Source organism: Convolutriloba macropyga, chromosome 6 (assembly GCF_964194025.1).
Source record: "Convolutriloba macropyga chromosome 6, txConMacr16.3, whole genome shotgun sequence".
Lineage (NCBI taxonomy): Eukaryota > Metazoa > Xenacoelomorpha > Acoela > Convolutidae > Convolutriloba > Convolutriloba macropyga.
The window spans coordinates 28321761-28345535 of NC_134473.1; the positions used below are offsets into that span (position 1 = coordinate 28321761).

General features: G+C 35.6%; 1 protein-coding gene across 1 annotated transcript in view; it reads left to right on the forward strand.

Annotated features, from left to right (window-relative positions):
- LOC142340909 (uncharacterized) overlaps window positions 1-23775 on the forward strand; it is a 59967-nt gene that overhangs the window by 7717 nt on the left and 28475 nt on the right. Inside the window, exon 2 of the mRNA XM_075391682.1 lies at window positions 18707-18872. The gene's annotated coding sequence lies outside the window, so the exon portion shown is untranslated. The remainder of the gene's footprint in view (window positions 1-18706; window positions 18873-23775) is intronic.

Sequence of the window (23775 nt, forward strand, 5' to 3'; positions counted from 1 at the left end):
CTTCACTTTTTTTCACCTATGAAGTATGGGGGTCAAAACATATAAAAATTTCAAATTTTTTGAAAAAATTTTCAAAATTTTTAAATGTCCTAAAATGGTCTGAAATGGATTTTTTGTTGACTTCACTTTTTTCACCTAAGTAGTATAGGGGTCGAAACATATAAAAATTTTGAATTTTTTGAAAAAAATTTTCAAAATTTTTTGGAGTCCTAAAAAGGTCTGAAATGGATTTTGGGCTATGAAAGGTCACTCAAAAATGGTTTTTTGTTGACTTTTATTTTCTTTGAAATAGTCTACATCAAAATAGAAGTCAAAAACTTTCTAAAAAAACAATTTTGTTAAACTGATTTTTTTCTTATATGAAAAAGCAACGAACTTAAGTTCATTATTTCATTTTATCATTTGCAAATCAGCATGACAACAATTGCAACGGTAGATTTAAAAAAAATTCACGAAATTTATGATCAAATAAAACTAGACTATCCGGAATACAGTGAGTGGTTTGTATATTTTTTGGCAGCATGTCTTTGTTTGGACCCAGACATCAACCTTGAAATTGTTCTCAAGTTGAGACCATTTGGTGGTCTTATAGGTATAGACAACTCTTCACTAGACAAATACCTTAAGTCAAATAAATTCCTTCGATTACATGCAATGCTTCATGACGCCTCGGGTTTTATTGCAGAGCACAGTCAGAAAGGTCCTGGTTATTCTTACCTTTTACCGTGTCCAATCACAAACGCCTACATTGGTCACATGACTGGATTAATGTTTTGCCTCTTCGTGAAAACTTTAAACGAAACCTATTTAGTTTGCTGGAATGTTAAAGCCAGAAGTTGTCTTAGATTTTGAAGGTTTTCGTCATAAGAAATCGGGTTTTATAATTAAGGAGTTATCGGTTTGCTCAAACAACTACACAGACACAATCTTGTTCCTTCCACCAGTTTCTTACAACTCACTATCCGCTAGTGAGAGAAAATCTCATCAGTGGGTTAGTAGGTTCTTACACGGTTTGTCGTGGAATAGTTGCAATTATCCTTACTGGTTTATATCTCAAATTTTTATTGCAATTAAACTTCGATTTCCTTCAGGAAAGTTTTATGCTAAAGGGAAAGACAAAACTGAATCACTGCAAACACTTCTACAGAAAGAAGTGATAGATTTGGATACCCTTTCATGCCCTAAAGTTGAGGAAATTAATACCCCAATTAAACATTTTACTTGTGCTCTACACTCTCTTTACTTGCCTGAGAAACAAAAAAAAGACATTGCGCTAAAAGAAAAGCACAGTTGTATTTCTATTGGCTAACATTCCCCGCCAATGAGCCGTCGAGTGGAGAAGGTAGCTCCTTCAGTTCTTCAAGTGAATTTATCTCCAAGTTTGACAGTATGCAGTTGCATAACGAATGATAATCAAATAAATCTATCTTTGGTCAGAGAAGATAAAGTAGAATCACGTGGGCAATCCATTCTGAGGAAACAACAGATTATTTGCAACTTATCGGAGATTGAGACACTGAAGAAATATCTTTCACTGCTTGAATTTTTTCAAATTTACCATGTCTTTACAAGAGAAAATGAAAAGACTGAAACTAACCCCTTTACCTATGCACAAGTCGCCAACCCCAGTTCAAGTGAGCCTGGACGACGAAAGTCTCCCTGATGAAATCAAGCAGGTAGTCACCAAAGAAAACGTGGAGTCAATTGTCTACTACGCAAAGGATTGTGGCATGCAATCGAACTACAAAATGACTTACAAGAAACAAGACAAAGACTCTAGATATACTACATATGAATTTTTTATGGTTGAGAGAGTTACTAACAAAATAATGAGCTAACACAAAAAAACTGATGTTTTAATTCATTTTTGATCAAAACGTCTTTTAAAATGAGTGACAAAGAAGATCAGATAGATTCCCCTGCTGGAATAGGTTTGAATGATTTAGTTTTCAATGAAGAGAATCAAGAGGGACGCTCATGGAAATTTTGTAACTCTAGACTACCACGATCAGAAGTAGTGTATTTTACTCAAATCGTAATAATACTGTTTCTTATTGGTGTGTCCTTGATCAAACTTGTGTTTTTCCATCTTGATTGTGAAGAGTCAACATTTTGGTTTTCATTGCTTTCATGCACAGTTGGCTACGCGCTTCCAAATCCGAAGCTATGAACAAGATAATTTCAACAAGCGATAGATTATTCATGGCTGTTTGTGGGCCATTATGCTGTGGTAAAACTGAGCTTATATTCCAAATGCTACTGAGAAACACTTTTTACCCAAAATTTAAATCTATTTACTACTTCTATCAACATGAGCAACCAAAGTTCAGCTCTATAGAGCGTAACTTGAACATTTTTTTCACAAAGTTTTCTGGATTTGAGTTCATTTCACAGCTGGAAAACTGTCTGCTGGTTTTTGACGATTCTTTCGAGGAAATTTTCAATGACAAAGAGTTTTCTAAACTCGCAACTGCTGGACGTCACAGAAATATTAGCGTCCTTTACGTTAAACATAACTTATTCCAACAGAGTAAATGGTCAAGAACAATTGATCTCAACACAACCCACATCATTTTGTTCAAATCACCTAGAGACATACAGCAGATCACCTATGTTGGCAAACAGTTAAACAACACAAATTTTTTAAAAGAAAGCTACGAGTTAGCAACAAAATTACCCTTTGGACACTTACTGATCGACTTGGATTCAAAAACTTCAGACTCCTTGCGTTATTGTTCAAATATTGTACAACCAGTTCCAACCATTTTTTATCTACCTTCCTCCAAAGCGGTCATAACTAATTTAACAGATGAGAGAGAAAGAGTTATGTATGCTAAAGCAAATGCTCGAGTTGTCTGATAGTAATTTCAGAAAGTTCCTCAAAGAAGCACCAAATAGTTTTATAAATTTTCTGTGCGAGTGTTTGCTCAATGTAATCAATGGCAATGTTCCAGTCAACAAACAGTTACTAAAAAATCAAGAGGACTCATTTCAGCAGTTATTATCAAAGGAAACAAGTCTGAAGAGAAAGCGATTTATTTTGACGAAAAAATCACAACTTATCAAGGCAATAGCATTCTCGTGCTATCTTTACTTAAAAATCAAATAATGCATACAGAAGAATTTGTTTTGATCCCCAAGAGGATGTTCATATCGAAAAATCCAATCAAGGAAGAAATTTTTGATAATCCAATATATCAACAAAAGCCACTCAGTTATCGCTACTACAAAGATCTAATCCAAATTTTAAGCAGAGCAATGGAAAAAAAGATGCTGACACAAGCACTGATAGACGTATCACAAGAACAAGGAGTACCGGTGATGAAACAAGTGATCCAGATGACGTAAAATCAGAATTATTTGTGAGTGATGACAGTGAAATCGAACCTGTAGTGAAAAAACGGAAGGATTCAGCGTTTGACTCAATAATGCTAGAACTAAAATTAATGGATGAAAATAAAACAAAAAGAGCTGCTATTATCCTGAAAAAAAATTTTCGATTCAAATACTGTTTCTATTAGTGAAGAGAATATTGTTCTCTATATTAAAGATGAACCTCAAGGAGTTCCTCGGTGTTTTCAAAGCCCTCTGCAATAAACGCGGAATCCATTTATACAGTACGTTCAGTGAGAAAAAGTCTGCTTTTGCTGAAAGAAATATACATTCCCTCAAAATGTAATATACAGATACTTAGAAGAAAAGTGGACTTATTCATATCTAGATAAACTGGATTCATTTGTTAAAACTATCAATTCTAGAGTTAATCGAACAATCAATCTTGCTCCAAACAAAGTCACGAAAAAAGACGTTCCGCGACTGGTATCGTTGATTGCGAATACAACCTATTCCCAAAAACCAAAATTTTTTGTCGGTGATCTTGTACGAATACTGAAAAAAAGAGGAGACGTTTGGAAAGGGTTACAAACAGTCATTTGCAGACGAGGTTTTTGAAATTTCGTCTATCCCAACATTGAACCCTCCAACGTATTCTCTTATCGATACCGATAAGAAAATTATTCAAGGTAAATTTTATCAACCCGAACTCCAATTAGTTCGAGAGTCGCCTGTGAAAAATGGCAAGTAAACGTTTTGAAGATCAACTTACGGTACATAAAATCTCCTCCGCTTCGATGGAGATCTTCAATCAAAACACATTGGCTTCATTCAGGAATTTTTTCAACGATGAAAAACAACTGTCGGGAGACTGGAGAGTAGCTTTGAGTGAAATTATTTTTCCAACAAAAATAGAGCACGTCACAAACGGAGTCCTAATTTCTTACAGTTTAAGTGGTTTAGAAAATCACCAACGGAATAGCTCTGGAGCTAATGTCATATCACGTCCATACAACGGTGAGCGATTAGCTTTCATGCCAGGAACTTTTGATACTGTGCCACAGTTGCTAGCTACCATTAAAAGAACTGTTGGTTTACCAAATTTTTCTTTCAGAGAAATTAAAAGTTCCGGTAAATTTGAAATTGTCTTTGGAAAATACGAGGGAATTACGTTTCCCAGCGATGAAATTCCTAGCACTATTAGTTTCAAGGGCACTCCTGATGGACGAGGAACACACATTGGTTATAAAATGGACACAATTGCAAATAAACTGATGAAAAAAGATGATACTAAGGCTTTTATGGGTGACTTTCCAGCTGATCTGTGCGCCGGAAAACATTTGATATTCATTTATACAGACATTATTGAGTATCAATACGTGGGCGATGCGAAAGCACCATTATTACGACTCATTGATTTAAAACAACGATTGAAAAACGGTAGCGTCTGCGAGCTTGAACCAACACACAGAATAGTTTTTTCGAATTTGGACTACAAAAAACTTCTTTCAAATACAATTCAGTCAATTTCTATAGAACTACGCACCGAAACAGGTCAATTAGTCCCTTTTTCAGGGACCGGAAAAGTCATTTTGACGTTACAGTTTAAAAAATTTGTTGAGTAAAGGCAATGGATTCATACTACACCAATCAAGCATCTGCATTGCCTTATTTTTCTGCGCACTATAGGCAAAGAGGCAGCGGCTTTGGAGCTTTAGCAAGTGTTATCGGAAAAATCGCTCTACCTATTGCCAGAAAATTTATATTACCAGCAGCAAAACGAGTTGGAAAAGAACTTCTGTTACAGAGCGTACCAGAGTTAATGGACGTTGTCACTAAAAAAAATCTCCAAAACAAGCGCTGAAAAACACGATATCAAATACAGTCAAAAAGCAAACAGGAGGCTCATTGGCACTGCGAATGAGACAAAGACGAATGAATCGTAGACAATCTAAACGTTCATGTTCAAAAGCGAGAAAAAGTAGCAAAAAAGAAAGGTAGTCATTTCAAAATACAAACAGCCCAAGAGAAGTCGGTCGGATTTCTTTGCCAAAGTTAAGAATGATCGGTAATATGTTACCAACAGAGGCAACACATAGTTCCTTGGATTTATTCGAAAAACCAGCGCTTCTTGTAGATTTTGATGGGAGCTTTTGTCAAAAAGTAGGACCAGTTTACAGTCCTAACGGACCCATGCTTGAGTTTGAGGTTGCCGGAGACAGAAATAATTTTATTGATCTGCAAAAAATTTTCCTGGAAATCAAATGCAAGATAGTTCAGGCTTCTGAAGCTGATTTAAAATATGATGCTGGAGCTGCAGCAGATCTAACCAAAACAGACGCTCCTTACTTTTGTATTGATGTTTTACATTCACTCTTTTCTGACTGTACAGTATCTGCCAACGGATTAAAAATTTCAAATGCAAATGGAAATTATGCTCACAAAAGTTTCATTGAAACCCAATTTTCTCACAACAAAGACGCAAAGGCTACTTGGTTGGCTTGCCAAGGTTATTCGTACGAGGATAATTCTGGAACGATAGCAACAGCTGAAGTTAACAGACGAAAAGCGTTGGTTAGACAATCTGCTGAATGTACTTTTTATGGAAAAGTGGCAGTAGATTTTTTTTACATGTGATCGACATCTTTTGAGTGGAGTCACATTGCGAATTTCCTTTCGATGATCTCTAGATGATTTTGTTGTAATATCTGACGATGCTGGAAAATCATACAAAGTGAAAATTATAGAAGCTAATTTGTATTTGAGAAAAATGACATTGAACGACGACGTCGTTTCTGCCATTGAAAAAACTTTACTAACAAGCCCAGCGTCCTATCCTTACTTGGAAACTATAACAAAAACATTTCTGGCTTCTACTGGTTTGCAAAGTTGGAAAAAAGAAGATGTTTTTAGCAGGGAGCCTATTCGACGTCTTGCCATTTGTCTTAACACAAATGAAGCTTTCTTAGGAAGCAAACAACTCAATCCATTTCCTTTTCGTAAATTTAATCTGGAGCAGATATGTATTTATCGAAATGGACTCCCCGTTGCAGACAGCCCCATAAATACAGCTGACGTAAAACGCTTGTACTTCAACACAATGTCAGATTTAGCCTATATTGACAATGGACATGGAATAAGTTTGTCTGAATACCCTAACCATTTTATTATGGTGTTTGATCTCACCAGCACTCAGCAGGCGTCACATGATTTTATTCACCCTGAACTTACCAATTGTTCAATTTCAATTGAACTTAAGTTTTCAGCCGCGTTGCCCAGTAATATTGAAATTTTCATAATTGGGGAAAAAGCAAGTACAATTTTTATTGACTCTGCACGTAGAGTTTCGAAAAATCATATTCTTACAAATTGATGGAAGAAGATGAAATAAACAACCTCGTTCAAGGATGTAAACGTTTGAAGTACAAATTTCATGGTGTGTTTGCAGCTGACAATTTTCCGCTGCACTTATATCAGAACAGTCTCATTATTGTGAATGTGTCAACTTCTCAATCAATTGGAACACATTGGATACCTATTTGTCGAAGGAACGGAGATTATATTTTTGCGGATCCCTTGGGACAAAATCTAACTTCATATAAACATTTGCACAATAGACTTGTTTCCTCTGCTGGTAAAATACAAACTGTATTTGAATTGCTAAGAAACCAGCCAATTCAAAAACCAAACTCAATATTGTGTGGCTCATTTTGTATTTATATTGCTCATTATCTTTTTGGTGGAAAAGAAATTGTAAAAATGAGTGATGTTGAATTGATACGTTTTGCGCTTCATGTGATGCTCTAACACTACTAACATGATTTGATGAAAGAAAATTTATTTTTCAAAACTTTATTTTTTCTTCAAAAACTAAGCGTACACACAAAACATCATTGTCAATATCTAACTTTCCATAGCCACTCACAAAAATATCCATTATTTGACAAAAAGCACCAGAATGAGGACCATAGAAAATGTTTTCAAATCTCTTTAGAGTTTCAGTTGATATCCGGTCAGTTTGTAATTGCTGATTCAATGTTTTCTCAGCATCATCCAGAGATTTGTAACCAACTATTCCACTTGGACGGTAATTTTTGCTCAAGGCACTGCTCAAATTTGGTAAGCGCTTCTGAATGCTGGTTGCTTCTCCTTTTGTCGGCGGCGCTGAACCATTGTATTCCACAGCTAGTTTGAGTTTTTCGAAAATCTCTCCATTTGTCTCCACTGTAGCTCCGTTTGAAAAAAAAAAATTTGAAGGTTGTGTTCAAGCAAGGAACTGCATAAAGCTTATTTCGTTTTAATATTTCCGTAGAAACGTCAGACACATCAAACAACACATGATAATGGTTAGAGGGTAACAATTCACAATAGCCGTTTTCAAAATGCATGCAAACAGCGTAATTCCGGGCAAACATTGAAGATGGTTTTTCTTCTGAAACGAAAAACCTAAGGTTTTTTTGAAATTGTTTAAAGTAAGCAGGTGAGCGCTCGTACATAGCTTCCACCATTTTCATTACAATTTTCTCTTGATCAGATAATTCGTGTTCGTCGTCTTTTTGCTTTAACTTTGGTCGTTTTGCCCGGGGTTGGTTTAGTTGTTGAATCAATGTCATTTGAGTTTTGAGCAGCCGCTCGAATTTTTGGACTTTTCTTAGACAACTTTTCAAACTCTTCCAAAGTCAGGGTTATTCTTTGTTGAAATTCATAGTCAAGTTCACCCTTTTTGAATAATTTTAGAAAGATATAAATTCCTGTTCTTTCATATGTTTTGAGCGTGACTCGAATCAAACGTTTTTCATTCTTAGAAACGTCAAAATGAGCGTCTCCAAACTCGGCGTCTTTTTCAGCTGTAAATGGCATTCTGATTTTGTTGAAATTTGAAATTTGTTCAACTGTTCTTCTTCAGGAAATAGTGTATAATGTCTCCCCTGGTGAAAGTAAAACTGAACAATTTTTACATGGTGTTAAAAATAGAATGGTTCAACTGATAAGAGTTTTGTAAAAGGCGAATATTAAGGAGAATAATTGTTTCATGGTACTGGTTAGCGTTTTAGAACCACATGTGCTCTTTCACACACATTGTACGTAGAGCAGTCCGCTTAAGGTCATAAAACAGGGTCAGACGGATTACATGTATGTTCATTTCACCATTCAGCGCTAATGTTTAATGAAAGACACTTGTAACCTTAGGTTTTGAACAGTAAACCATGGAGCAAAACTCTTATTTAATAGCTCTAACTAAAATAATTTCATGTGTTTACTTTATTATCAGTCATAAAACCCATGCCAAGACCACCACGACTAAGACAAATAAAACTTCTGTAGTTTTATGTTTTTCCAGTTTACCTACTAAGTTAATCACATGAGTACAAACTTCCAACTCTTTAAGTTGTGAACCGAATTCTGGTAACCCACTCATTCACTTTTTTACTTGCGATTGAATAACAGCAAACCAACTGCTCCATTTATTTCTTGAATTCTTTGAACTGTTTGTTTCAATTTCTGATTTTCCCAAAAATACAAAATTCAACCAATCTGAAATATCTAGAAATGTCTTATTATATTCTGTGTGAAAGCGAAGGCTCCTGGGAACGGACAATTGCGTATCAAATCTTTTACGAAAATTTTATTGTCCTCATACAACAGAAGAAATTCAATGAGAAGGATGTTTGGAATACCCAACAACATTGCATGATTCCAAAAATCTTTCTAAACTTTCTATCTCAACTTCCTGATAAACCGTCATCAGATTCGATCGAAGGATCGTACATCACGTCAGGTGGTATTATTCCTCCCTCGAAACTGGAGGATCCTCTTGTGGCTTACGATATAGTTAATTTACCTGCTCCGGTCAAGAAAATTTTGTACAAATACGACTGTGATACAGTTCCATTCTTTGAGAACCAACTAGGTGTTACCCAAGCTTGCGATGATCTTGCTGACTTATGGGGACTACCCCGATCACCTGAGTCGCCCTCAGCACCAACACCAGCAGTTACTCCAGCGATTGATCCGAGTCTAGCTGTATCCCCAGCAACCAGCCCATCTCTCTTTGAAAATGTGAAAAATTGCATTAGCAGCTCTCAAGAAAATTTCAGTGATCTCTGGAGCAACTTGTCAGGTACTAACTTTGAAACTCCAATAAAAACTCAACACAACCAAAAAAATCAGGATACAGCCAGCACTATTGAAATTACACCGGTGAACACAGAGAACCCGGAGACCATCAATGCTCCAAAGAAAAGAAAATCATCGACCCGTGAGAGAGCTGTTTGAAAACTCAGACTAACAGAAAACTTTCTTAAAACTGGTACAAATTCAGTTAACACAGTTATCTCCTGCTCTTTGGCAAAAATATTAGAAAGTTATGAATAGCACTGTATGCACTACTGGATTTTGTGGGTCAAAAAAATTTGATTTTTATACAAAGTGAAAAGCAATAATTCCACTTGTGAGCGGGTAATTGTTTTTAATATTGGAAGTATTTCATAAAGAATTTGTCAATATATTGAAACTAAAAGATTCAGTAGTTTCCAAATCTAATGTGTGTTGTGTTAAAGTTTCCCAAAAACTGATTTACTTGATCTCAGATAAATTTAAATTTCTTGTTTTTGGTTTTATAACAACAGAGTTTCAACCAAATTTGGCTGAATGCAAGAAATCCTTAAATCTTCAAAACAGAAAACTTAAACGTACAGGTTATGGAATAAAGTAGAATTGTTTATAACTAGAGTCAATCGGCTCACTGTGAGCTAGGTTCAAACAAACCATTTTAATATAAAAAAATTGAAGAAAGAAGAATGAACAACAATAAATTTTCATTATTTTGGAAAAAAAACATCAAAAACCACACAAAATATGTAAGTTATTCCTTTTTTGAAATACCAATTAATCCTCGCTTAAAGCCTTCTTCTAAAACACTTTGATTTCAATCAAATGACTCACTACAGATCAACTAATATTATAATAATTTTTGGGGAAATTTTAGTATTTTCGAACATTTTTTTCTGAAAAAAAGTCAATTTTTTGCATATTTATGGTAAAATCTCAAAAAATTGATTAACGTTTTTGGAAATTTTCTCTGAGCGCTCATGACATTGTGTTGGAAGTCGATTGGAAGCAATTATTTGTTCCTAAGAAAAAATTTTTTCATAACAGATCATCAGCTGATTGCAGATTTTTAATGAAAAAATCAATTTTTTGGCAAATTTTTGATAAAATCTCAAAAACTTGATTAACGATTTTGGAAATTTTCTCTGAGCGCTCATGACATTGTGTTGGAAGTCGAATGGAAGCAATTATTTGTTCCTAAGAAAAAAATTTTTCATAACAGATCATCATCTGATTGTAGATTTTTTATGAAAAAAATCAATTTTTTGGTAAATTTTTGGTAAAATCTCAAAAACTTGATTAACGATTTTGGAATTTTTCTCTGAGCGCTCATGACATTGTGTTGGAAGTCGATTGGAAGCAATTATTTGTTCCTAAGAAAAAATTTTTTCATAACAGATCATCAGCCGAAAATTGTTTTAACTTTTTTCGTTGTATACAATTCATTGGAGACAAATCAACTTATTTGGAAACTTTGTTGACCATTTCGGTTCCCCCCTAATAAGATACGGTTCATATTTTGTTCTTGATCACACCTTCTTTAATACTTGGGCAAATTTTGATAATCTTGTCAAGTAGCGCAGAGTTTTATTCAATATTTGGGATACAAAACATTATCAAATCTGGGAAATAAACAAATTGTTCATTGCGAAGTGGGCGTTGGAGAGGTCAGGCAAAATTTCAATTGTATACTTGATCAATAGGAGTTTTCAAAATGTTTGGTAACTATACATAGGTTGAATATTCAATAAAACATGCAGAAATTCAACTTTGGTTAAATGCTTAGGGAAACTAAACTATAAAAATGCTCAAGTTTATCATGTTTTGCGCCAACCCATACTTATAACTGAACCAGATAAGATATATAAGAATCTGATTTCAATGTTTGATACCGAAATGAAATAAAACGAAATTCACTGGTACAATTTTGATCTAATGTATTAGTAATTTCACTATTATTGACCTTTCAACGGAAGATAATGTTTGACATTTGATCTGTTTAGGCGTTACTGGGAGCAGCGTGTAAATTTGTATTTCTCTAACTTTCACTTTGCTCCGTTGACTGTCTCTAAACGTGTGTGCGAACACTTTCTCAAAATACTTATCAAATACTTGCAAAATAAATCTCAAACTATGAGTCTTGAATACATTGGATCTTTGACAATTCCTATTGCTTCTGAAACAACCTTTCTCTAAACATTTTCTTTATCAAATTCAAACCAACTTTTATAAAACAATTTTCTATCATTATTTCAACTTTTATAAAGCAGTTTCTAGTTTAATTAGCATTTCTTACAATCTTGATCAATTAGCTTTAAAAAACAACTAATCCCAAAATACAATCAATTCTGTCAGAATGCCTCTGCAATGCACAAACTGTCCGGCTCAGTTGTCTGATAGACGAGCACTGAACAAGCATTTGCTAAGGAAGCATGACATTCATCCAAACGTGCCCACGTTCAGCTGTTTCAGTTGTTCAAAACAAGTGAAAAGTTTGCCCTCCCTACGAGAACATTCACAGGTTTCTCATCACCAACCTATTCTGAAAGTGTGTTATGCATGTCGTATGGGCTTTCAGTCAAAGTTTTATTTTGCCCGTCACATAAACAACGAACACGGTCTTCCAGTCTACGAAATGGATTCAGTTGAATCGAGCCCCGCAACGCCAGTTGTCAGCTCAATCAAGGGGGCATCAACTACTATGAACTTCATCCTACCAGTAACGATCTAGACATCATGGAATATTTGTTCAGAAAACGAAACGAGATTGAAGAAATCATCAGAAAACACACCAATCAATACCCTCAAAAAATGCAACTGATGGTTGAGATGACCCTTCAAAAACCTGGAGAAGAAGAACCAGAAAAAGTCAGCGTCTACTTCAACACGAATACAACAACGGTATACTACACAGGTATAACTGATACCGTTTTTGAGGAACTAGTGGACAACATAGTTTCGAAGCTGGTTTCTTTTTCAAGCTATGGAAGCGGATGGCAGCAGCAGACAATTGACAAAATCACGGTCAAACTGGTGCGTTATATTCCAGTGAGGGGGAGCAGCTTCATACCTTTTCCGGATAACCATCCATTGAGGAGAGACTCCAATCTCCTGAACATACACAACGCAAATGATGACAAGTGCTTTCTGTACTGTTTCACTGCTGGGTATCATCTTGTCTACTTGAAAGAGAAAGTGGAACCACCTAGATCCTGCTTCAGACCCAGGACAAATATTTTGACATATAGCAGCGAGAACCCTTCAGCAAAGCAACCGATTGGTGAATTTGATATGCCGATGAGCCTGTTGGACATTTCGAAGTTAGAGGATTTAAATGAAATTCAGGTCAACGTTTTCAGGTAACCCCACTTCTTTGCAAAAGTTATCCAAAAATCCACACAAAAAAATTTCTTAAAAAAAGAACCAGCTAATGAAATTAATTGATGTAAAAAAATAATAAAAAACCGTGTTCACTAACTAAAGCTCTCCAAAAAAATTGTTTTTAGGTATGAGTCAAAACAACTGCTGCCTTTGAGACTCTCCGCTGGAAAAAATTATCCGTTCCTTCTTGACTTACTTCTACTCAGCAATGGAGAAACTTACCATTATGTATTGATAGTAAACTTACACAAACTCATCTCAAAAATTAGTGGAAAAGAATATCGTGAAAGAAGTTATCTGTGTCAAAACTGTTTCCACATTTGTTCTTCCATCCATTGAATACTTCAACACACATCAGCAAAAATGTCTCGAACAAGATTCGCTACAAATAACTATGCCTAGTTTAACGAATAACAAAGTGACATTCAAAAATTTTGCTGCGAGGTGGTTTTCACCCTTTGTGATTTACTTGGACATTGAATCATTGATAGTTCCAGTAGCAACAGTGAAAAATCATCCAAATGTCTCCAGTACTCATGCTTCAGAGAAACATCTACCATGCAGTTATTGCTTAATGGTCATAGAGCGAGGAAACCCTGAACCCATACACTTTGACATCTATACAGGTCTTGACTGCATGGAGAGATTTTTGTCCAAGATCGAGAAGCTAGCAAAATTCTTTTATCATCAGAAGAGGAAGTATCCCATCTTCATTGGAAAACCACCTTCAAAAACATTTCATACATGTTGTTGGATTTGCGATGTTCCCTTTGAAACTGATGATGAAAAAGTTCTGGATCATTGCCACTTTTGGGGACAATTTCGAGGTTATGCTCACAATGAGTGTAACTTGAAGCGCAGAACACTTGATTATACGCCAGTTATTGCTCATAATATGATGAACTATGATCTTCATCACATTGTTAAAACCCTGCACTCCGCAACAGCAAATTTAAAGATTGAAGTGATACCCACGAACGATGAAAAGTTCATTGCTTTGAACTATGGTGTATACATTGAGACTAGAAGGCGAAAACGAGATGAGGTTGCTATCTATGAGTACTTACGATTCATTGACACTTTCAAATTCATGCCCAGCAGCCTGAGTAAATTAGTACAGACTCTGCCACATGAAAAATTCACAATCTTGGATAGCTTTTATTGTGGATATAGTCATGAACAACGTGAGCTGCTAAAACACAAAGGAAACTTTCCCTACTCTTATGTAGATAGTTTTGAAAAACTAAACGACCTCGAACTTCCTGGTATACGACACTGGAAAAACAGCCTGAAGGATAACAGCATCGACATAACGTATGCGGAACTTGATCAGCTGAAAAAAGTTTTCAGAGAATTCAATTGTGAGAACCTAAAGCAATTTCTAGAGCTGTAACTCACTGGAGACGTTCTGCAACTGGCATGTTGGTTTGAGGAGTTGAGGTCTGTGTGCTATAAAACATACTCGCTTGACTGCGCGCAATTTTACACCGCCTCAAATCTCTCAGGCAGCGCATGTCTTAAAGTGTGCCAACCACAACTTGAGCTTTTGACTGACCGCGAGCTCCTTGATATGACTGAAAGAATGATCCGTAGAGGGGTGGCATCAGTATTCAGCTCGAGGCTAGAAACGGCTAACAGTCCTTCACTGCCCAACTATGATCAGTCAAAAGAACTGGCATCGATCATTTATATCGATGCAAATAATCTTTATGGCGGGGTTATGTTCAACTATCCACTACCTGAGAAAGCGTTCGAGTTAGTAACCGAAATAACTCTCGAGGAAATTCTCCAAACCGACGAGAATGGAGAGATTGGGTTTGTTGTTGAAGTGGACCTGGAATATCCGGATGCGATTCATGAGAAGCATTCGGATTTCCCAATCATTTCTGACAAACAACCAATTGACCCGTTGGAGCTCAGTGAGCACCAGACCCATATGAAAAACGCACTGAAGGTTTCAGCAGCAAAAAAAACAATTAAACTCAGACAACCATTTCATCTTAAGTCTCATTATGTTACCCATTTCAGAAATCTGAAATTCTTTGTTGAACAAGGTATTATAGTAACAAAGATTCATAAAGCTATCAAGTTCCAACAATCAAAGTGGTTATCAAGTTATGTTGAATTAAATACCAAAGGCGACAAGAAGCAACATCAAAACTTGACCAGGATTTCTTCAAGCTAATGACGAATTCGACATTTGGTAAACTTTGTGAAAGTTTAAGGAATCGAGTTACTGTAACTTTTGTCCGCACTGAAGACGAACTTTAAAAAGTTACATCTGAAGGTGTCATTAGCACTATAAAAGTTATTGACGAAAATCTGTCGCTCATTACCAAAAAGAAACAGAACATAATGTGGAACAAGCCAACAATAGTGGGCGCATATATTTTGGAACTGTCCAAACTTTTCATGATGGACTTCCATTATAATGTGATGAAAAAAGAAACATCATGCCATCTTTTATACTCTGACACGGACAGTTTTATCTACAAAGTACAAACGGGTAACTTTTACGATGATCTATCAAAATACCCAAACCTAATTGCACACTTTGATCTCTCTAATCTCCCAAAAAACCACCCCCTATATGATCAGTCTAATGAAAAAGTGGTGCTAAAGTTTAAAGATGAATTAGCTGGAGCACCAATTGAAGAGTTCTGCGCACTCAAACCAAAACTTTATTCTTTAATTGCTGGCGGTTTCGAAAAAATGTCTGCTAAGGGCACCAAGAAATTTGCCCAGTCAAAACTCCACCATGAGCTGTTCAAAAAAACCCTCGAAACCGGTGAACTTGTCAGACTCGAAAATGTAAAGATTGCTTCGACAAAACATCAACTAGAAACTGTATGTTTGAACAAAATTGCCTTGAGTGCGTACGACGATAAGAGATACATAAATGCTGACCGGAAAACAACATTGCCTTTTGGACATTTCTCTCTTCGAGATGAGTACATTTCAAAGAAAGTATGTGATGAGCCCGATTGGTGAATCGAATCAGAAGAGGATATTAACGTCTTCAATTTACCCGAGGGTGGGGAAGCGTCTGGATGGGGAACCCCTGATCCCGGTTTCAATCAGCGCACCTATTCAAAAGAGGAACTTGAAGACGTTGTTGACTTAACTAACCTCTCTGAAATGAGCGATGAGTCTGACCATGAGACTCCCCATAACCCCTTTATTTTGACAGAAGCTGAAGAAAGCGAGAGAGCTGACACCAGTCCCTCTACCAGCGATGATTACACGCCTTTGTCAGTAATCAAACAGAGAAAAAAGAAAATCAAAAGAAGAGAGGAGAGCAAAAAAAATTTACCCAGCACTAGTCGACCACGAATAATTGAGGAGGAAGAAGTTCAAAGTAATAGAAACTCACCAGTTATTTCTACTAAACGCCAACGTATTGTTATTTATGATTCTGACTCAGTTTAAATAATACTGCTGCTTTGTATAGTTTAATTAGTACACCTTTAAAAGAAAGGAAAGTTAAAAATATGCAAAGTAAAGTGTTAAGAAACTGTTTTCTTCAATTCAAAAGTTAAAAAAGGAAATGTACTTTAGAATCTCTGTCCCGTTTTCCTCCTGAAGAGGCTTCGCACCTTGTCACCCAAGCACTTGTTTTTTAAATGGTGCTCTTCCAATTCAAGTTTATAATAAAAGACCTCCTTACAAAAGGGACAAGTTTGATCGGGAACTTTACCAGTTGCAAGAGGACGATAGTCGTATAAAGGGTTGGGCTGGAGGTATGACTTGTGTTTTAAATGGGCTTTCAGTTCTGGGAGGAAAAAAACAGATTTGCAACATAAAGTACAAAATTTTATGTATTTATCAGGGTGATGATGGGAAAAATGGGCGCTTTTTCTTGATTTTTGTCAAAATAAATGTCACAAATTTTGCAAATTTGCATTTCACTGAAGCATTGAGCAAATTGTATAGATTGAGCTCGTAGCGCTTTAAGTAGAGACTTTAAAATGGAGATTGAATATTTATAACTTCCAAACTTCAAGTTTCAAACCCTCATTTCTTTACTGTAGGCAAATAGAAATAGTTCCAGACATTCCATAACAAAATATTCCAAACCACACTGACTCAGACAAGTTAATTCCGTCCCCAAATAGCCCCCTTGAAGTCTTCCATTCACCGACACAATTTGTCTTTAATCGTAATTTGAACATTTTCCCTCACTACCGCAATATAATTTCAAAGCCCCTAAAAACATTCAGATTTGATTTTGTCTAACCATTAAATTAAATTTCCACAAATTTAATTCCCTTTGATTCCGTTCCTCGTAAATTCCACGCCGTAAACAATTCTTTGACAAGTCCAAACATTTTCCCGCTCACCAAACTAAATAAAATCCCAATTTAAAGTTTTACCCTCAATCGCGCACAAAACATGAATTCAAAACCACCAAAAGCCAATTCCCAAGTTTCAATTTACATGAACCATCAAAATGAAATGAAAATAGCTGAAAAGTATAGTAATTTGCCTTACACTCTGAAAAAATTACAAGATTTCACTTTTTCAGAGGAAAAATTTCTTGTAGGGGGGGGGGGTCCGGACCCCCCCCCCCTACAAGCAGTAGGCAACTTACTATACTACTTATATATATATATATATATATATATATATATATATATATATATATATATATATATATATATATATTATATACAACTATTCAGAATATATCTTACGTCTACAAAAGGAACGTAAAATATGACAAAAATCAAAAACTATATTACTTTTTTTGTGAAAAACCCGTGTCGAAGCCAATTAAGTCATAACCAATTCTTTAAAAACAGTAGATTTTGTGACACCAATCATTTTGACATCTTCCCCTGACTACAACAATATATATATATATATATATATATATATATATATATATATATATATATATAATTGTTATTTTGTTTATTTCGTTTCACACCAAAGAGAAAAGCAACATTTTTCATGACAAACTAAACCAAAATTTTTTGACGACTGAGACTCTCTCTACATTAGGGAGTTTCCGTACACTTATATACAATGACCTGTTTTGACTACGCACTCAAGAAACCAAAGCAATCAAGCATTCTCCAACTCAACTCATTTTCACACGGTTCAAATGCTCGATTGGCGTTTTTTCCGAAGTTGGCAGTAAAACTTACAACAGGTAGTAAAAGATGCGTATCAGACGTTTCTGACAATTGGATTTATTAACATCTATCTAAAAAGTGGTTGTATTCCTCTTTGCCTCTCCCGCAGAGTGAAATATTGCAATATTCCTGCAAACAAGCCCACCAACCCTCCAAAGCCACTCCCAAACCAGTGCTTCTGCTTTTTTCAGCAATTACAACGTTATCGAGGCCCAATAATTACATCAAATGTCTGTTTGTACGGGAAAGAAGTGTTGTCATTGAGTTGTCATTGGCGTTTAGCCAGAAACTTGAAAATCATCACACGTTACGGAAATTGCTCGTCATTCGAACGATTCATGATATTCGGTTAATTGCGTGTTAATTCGTAGTGTTAACATAATTCAACAGAAACTTTGAATTTCTTATCCCGTACTGTCGCTGCAAGTGAACAAATTTAGCGTGCAAAATCAATTGTTTGATAAAGATTTTAAACGTCGTTGATTCCTAAAAAAACAAAAGTGGTCTAATTAACATTCGAAAAGCCCTCCCCTCCCAACACACATACACAAACACACACACACCCACACCCACACACACACACACACACACACACACACACACACACACACACACCCACGCGCATATACACACACACACACACACATACACACACACATCAAACAGCTAAGAACAATATATCGCATTTTATCTCACCACTACAAGTCATCATAGCATGACATCAAAATGTTTAATTTGTTTAGGAAGCCACCAAAACAGTGGGGAAAGAAGCATCCAAGCAGATTGCACGAGAGGGTCTCTCGGGAGCTGCAAAAGAAGCAGTCGTGGAGTCTGCAAAAGCATCAGCTAAAACAGCCGCAAAAGAAGCCACTAAAACAGTCGGCAACCAACTGAGCAAAGATATAGCTAAACCCGGGTCGAGGTTTTTGGGTAAATTTTCGTAAGAAATGCGGTGAATGCGGTGAATTTTCGTAAGAAATGCGGTGATTGCGGTGAATGCGGTGAAAAAAAATAATTCACCGCTTTTCACCGCATTTCTTACAAAAATTCACCACCAAATTCACCGCATTTCTTACAAAAATTCACCACATAGACTATTATGGCAAAATAATGTAAGAAATGCGGTGAATGCGGTGAATGCGGTGAAAAAAAATAATTCACCACATTTCACCGCATTTCTTACAAAAATTCACCGCATATGGTTTCCAAAGTTTACTCAATCTGATTTAAATTCACAAGAATTAACGAACAAGTACGTGACAGTTGGCGCAGTAGAAGAAATATGGGCGCCGATAGGCACTGACTCGTCATCCAATCAGAGTCAAGCACGAATCGGCGCCCATATCCCCTTATTTAGAGATTCATCTAATTAAATCGTACCCCCCCCCAAAGACATCAACTACATTTTATTCATATCCAGGTGAAAACCGCAATTCCCCTCATCCAGTAAACCCATCATACAAGCAGGTGATTTGTGCCCTTTTAATAAATAATAACCGTACTGCTAAAAATGAGTTGCTGTTTCTTTTGTCTAATAAAACAAAACTTGAAGTAGGAGCAGGTGGGATTAATATTTAACGATAGGAACGGTTGTTTTGCGGCGGGGCTCATTTGAGTTCTAACAAATCATTTCTGCGGTTATCTAAATTTTATCCATCTCTTTTGTTTCCCTCCAAAATTTATTTTACATCCTAAAGACAATTTCATTATTATAATGCGAGTCGCTGCTGCGGTTTTAAAATTAAAGGAGAAAAGAATAATAAAAACATGCGCTACAGCGCAGAACTCTGCGCGGTGCGCAGATTTCTGCGTTTTACAAAATTTCAAAAAAATGGGTTTTAAAAATGTTTCTTTTCATGCGGATATCACTATATTCAGGATTTCTGTACATCGCGCAGAAATCTGCGCGGCATTAAAAATTCATCTCATATTTGAGTCATATGAATCTTGCGTGGATTTTTTTTACGTATCTGTACGTTAGGTGCAGACATCCAATGTAGACACACCCACTCTCACACACATAACACACACACACACATATATATATATATATATATATATATATATATATATATAGATATATATATATCGCGCAGATACATACATACATACATACATACATACATACATACATACATACTTACATACATACATACATACATACATACAAAAGCATGCATACAAACATACATACATACATACATACATACACATATACATACATATCTACATACATAAATACATACATACATACATACATACATACATACATACATACATACATACATACATACATACATACATACATACATACATACATACATACATACATACATACATACATACATACATACATACATACATACATACATACATGCGTATATACATACATAAATGCATACATACATACATGCATATATATATATATATATATATATATATGTATATATATATATATATATATATATATATATATATTATATATATATATATATATATATATATATATATATATATATATTTACATACATAGATAGATATTTAAACGTCATGCGAACGTCAGAAGCAAACTTGCTCAGTCAAATGAGACGGAACTTATTAGGCTTAATAATCTGGAAAAAATATTTCATGCTTGTTGTTGTTTGTAGTTCTACTTTTGTGTTCTTTACTGTTTTTATTGGTTGAATCTTTTTATTGAACTGATGCAAACAATTTTTAATGCTGAAATCCAGCCAAACTGACTCCGTAACTCAATTAAAAATTCATCTACTGTAAATTTCAGGCCTTTTTTGTTTTCATCTTACGACTTACTTGATGTGGTTATAAAGCAATTTAATGACATCTGTCTTCGAAAGAGGGCGCCCCCACAACATTTAGAGAATTAATTTAGCTTAAGTTGTTTACTGTCTTCTCATGTTGCTGAGGATAAATACTTGTCTTTCTAATTCGGCTCCACTTAGTCTTTTAGTCTTTTGTTGTGTTTGTTGCTTCAGACTGAGAGTCTTTTTCTGCGGTTTGATGTGCAATTATATCAACCTGGCTGCGTGCACTGTTTCCTTTGAGACTTTATACTGCTGCGAAAACAAATTCAGTATTGTCATTTGTTGATTGGCTGGTTTTGTAAGGTCATTTGCATCTTGTTTTTTCTTTTTTTACAAATTTATTGCAATCGTTTCTTTTGATCGTAGAGAAAAATGATTGGTTTATTTTGAAACAGAATTGCGAAAAGTTGGGCAGGTACTCGGACACAAACACAAAAAATGATCATTTTTGGCCAATGAGAGGTTTACTCTAAGCAGTTTTTAAATTTTATTGTATCTTTAATTTTTTCAGTAAATTAGAACAAAAATTTCTGTTGTTGGTTCAGTTCTCGTTTTCTCATTTTGTTGTACTCAGTTCTGCAAATCAGTTCCTCCGTTGAACTCTTTACCCTTTTCACTTCTTAAAATTTTTACAATCTCTTGTAATATTGTTATTCTGTTGTCGATTCTCACAATTTCGTTCACTTTCCGTTGAATTGAAGTATCTAATATTTTTCAATTTCTCTTCGTTATTTAGACATCTCTCAGTTGGGAACACTGATTGCAAGATTTCTTTTCCGCCGGCCTCACTTTTGTTCTATCTTAAATTTCAGTTTCAATTCTTCCTTTATTTCGGTAGCTAAAAGAAGTCGATCAAGTAACATTTCTGACGATATATACATTTAGCGGCAAAAATCGATTTCATATATTTGCTTCTGCTTTACCTTCTCTGTTAATTTCACAAGATGGAGTATTTTCTGGACATGGGCTGCAAGTACTTACAGCTCTGTCTACTTCGCTGCACACTGCGTGGATTCTTCACTTCGGAGCCTAAACATTTTGTTGTCATGGATCTTGTAGACCAGAGCACAAACAAAGAGATTCGATTTACTCTTTTCAACAATGGCCACAAAACTTATGATGAACTCCTAAACTTTCTGCAGTCTGATAAAACTACCTTCTTTCTAGAACACGACAAAGATCTATTGTTTTCAGTTTCCGATCTAAAAGAAACACCTATTGAATTATTTTTCTAAAATTAAAATTTTGGAGACAGTTGTTTTAAAATATTTCTGTGATTTTTCGTAGATGCGATTTTGAGTTTTCTGCAAGATGTTTTTCCTATTTCAGATTTTGCTGGTTCTATTCCTGGAAGGATCCTCGTTTACATTACTTCTGTTGAATTCACATATCTAGAACTTGGTAAGTGTCATTTTGCCAATTACTGCTCTTTTTGTCTAGTCGCTTTTTAAAAGAAAATTTTTCGGTTTTCATTTTTACTACTTATTGCAAAAATCAATGGCATTTACACTTGAACTGGCGTCAAACTCTTCGCTCAATATTTATCCCGAGAACACTCTCGCTTCTTTTCGTACTGTTTTGCCTGAGTGCATAGAAATGTTTGGTCATTGGGAGGTGTCCCTTCTTGAAATTTCGTATCCTAGAAATATTTTTAATATAGTTGAGGGGACTTTTGATCTTCGCTGGTCAAATAGCACTAGACTCTACAAAGGCTGGAAAATGCGCAAAGGCATGTATCATACAATTGAGGAAATACGTATTGAAATGAACAATGCTATCGATCGAAAAAGAGAGCGATCCGATAAATTGATTCAATATCTCGATTTCCAATACGATTCTAGTCATGTACTCAAAATTTGTTCCTCGACAAAAGCGTCAGAGGTTCATTTTATTAGCGTTTCTAAGGACCTTCAATATATACTTGGGTTAGAGCGAAAAAAACTTATAGGTCCAATTTTAACCTATGTGCCAACGTACGCAGCCGATATTAATCGGTTTCATCACTTGTTTATATACTGTGACTTTATCGATCCTCAGTTTGTTGGTGAAAACAAAGCCCCTTTGCTACGATCCTGTCCGGTATTTGATGTTTCCCAAAAGATACCCGGGGAAGCTGTAAAACCGGGAGGGTTTTTTGGTTACGGTTCTTCAATTATTCGAAGCTTTCACCAGGCTCAATTCAAGAAAGTAGCAAAACAGTCTATTGGCGATGTGCTAATAGAAATAAGATCAGAATCGGGAGAACTGCTACCCTTTGTTGGGGATGGCAGAACTCAGCTTACTCTACAATTTCGACAAATAACTATCTAATACGTTTAGGAAAATAATGGCTTCTCAATGGATGAAAAAGAGAAAACTGATAACTGGAGTTACCGGCAAAGACCTGTCACTGAAGATTACAGCGGAGGAAGATACTCGAATGAATCCTACGGCAAAGCATTTTGACTTGAGAGCTCAAAATGGAAGATTTATTCGTTTATCAGTGAAAAAATATGAGTCTGGAGTTTACGCCCACATCAAGTTATTCAAAATTGAGGGCTGTACGAGCGCGAAGTCAGCAACAGATTGTCTCAACTGGGTCCGGGTAAATCAACTGGGATTAACGATGGATGAATTGATTGCTATAACAGGAATCACAGGCAGTGTACCGTCTGAATCCTTATCAAGTGAAGATCTTGAGAAAAAGGAAGAGTTTGAGGAGGTCATATCAGATATGCTAGAGCCTAATCAAAAATGTGAGGAAGTGCGAGCGGATCTGAAACAAATCACCTCGACAGTTGAACTTGGAGATTCGGAGGAAGAAGCTGATGCTGAGCGATCGGAAGTTGTGGCAAAGCAATTTATTGATCTGCCCCAATCTCAGCCAAATGCTGATGAGATGTGGCAATCAAAAATTTGTATCACATATAAAAATGGGAAGAAAAAGATTCCAAAGAAGTTTTGACCCAGTTCGTTTCTTTGTCCCTAATAGAAAAACTACACCAATGTGG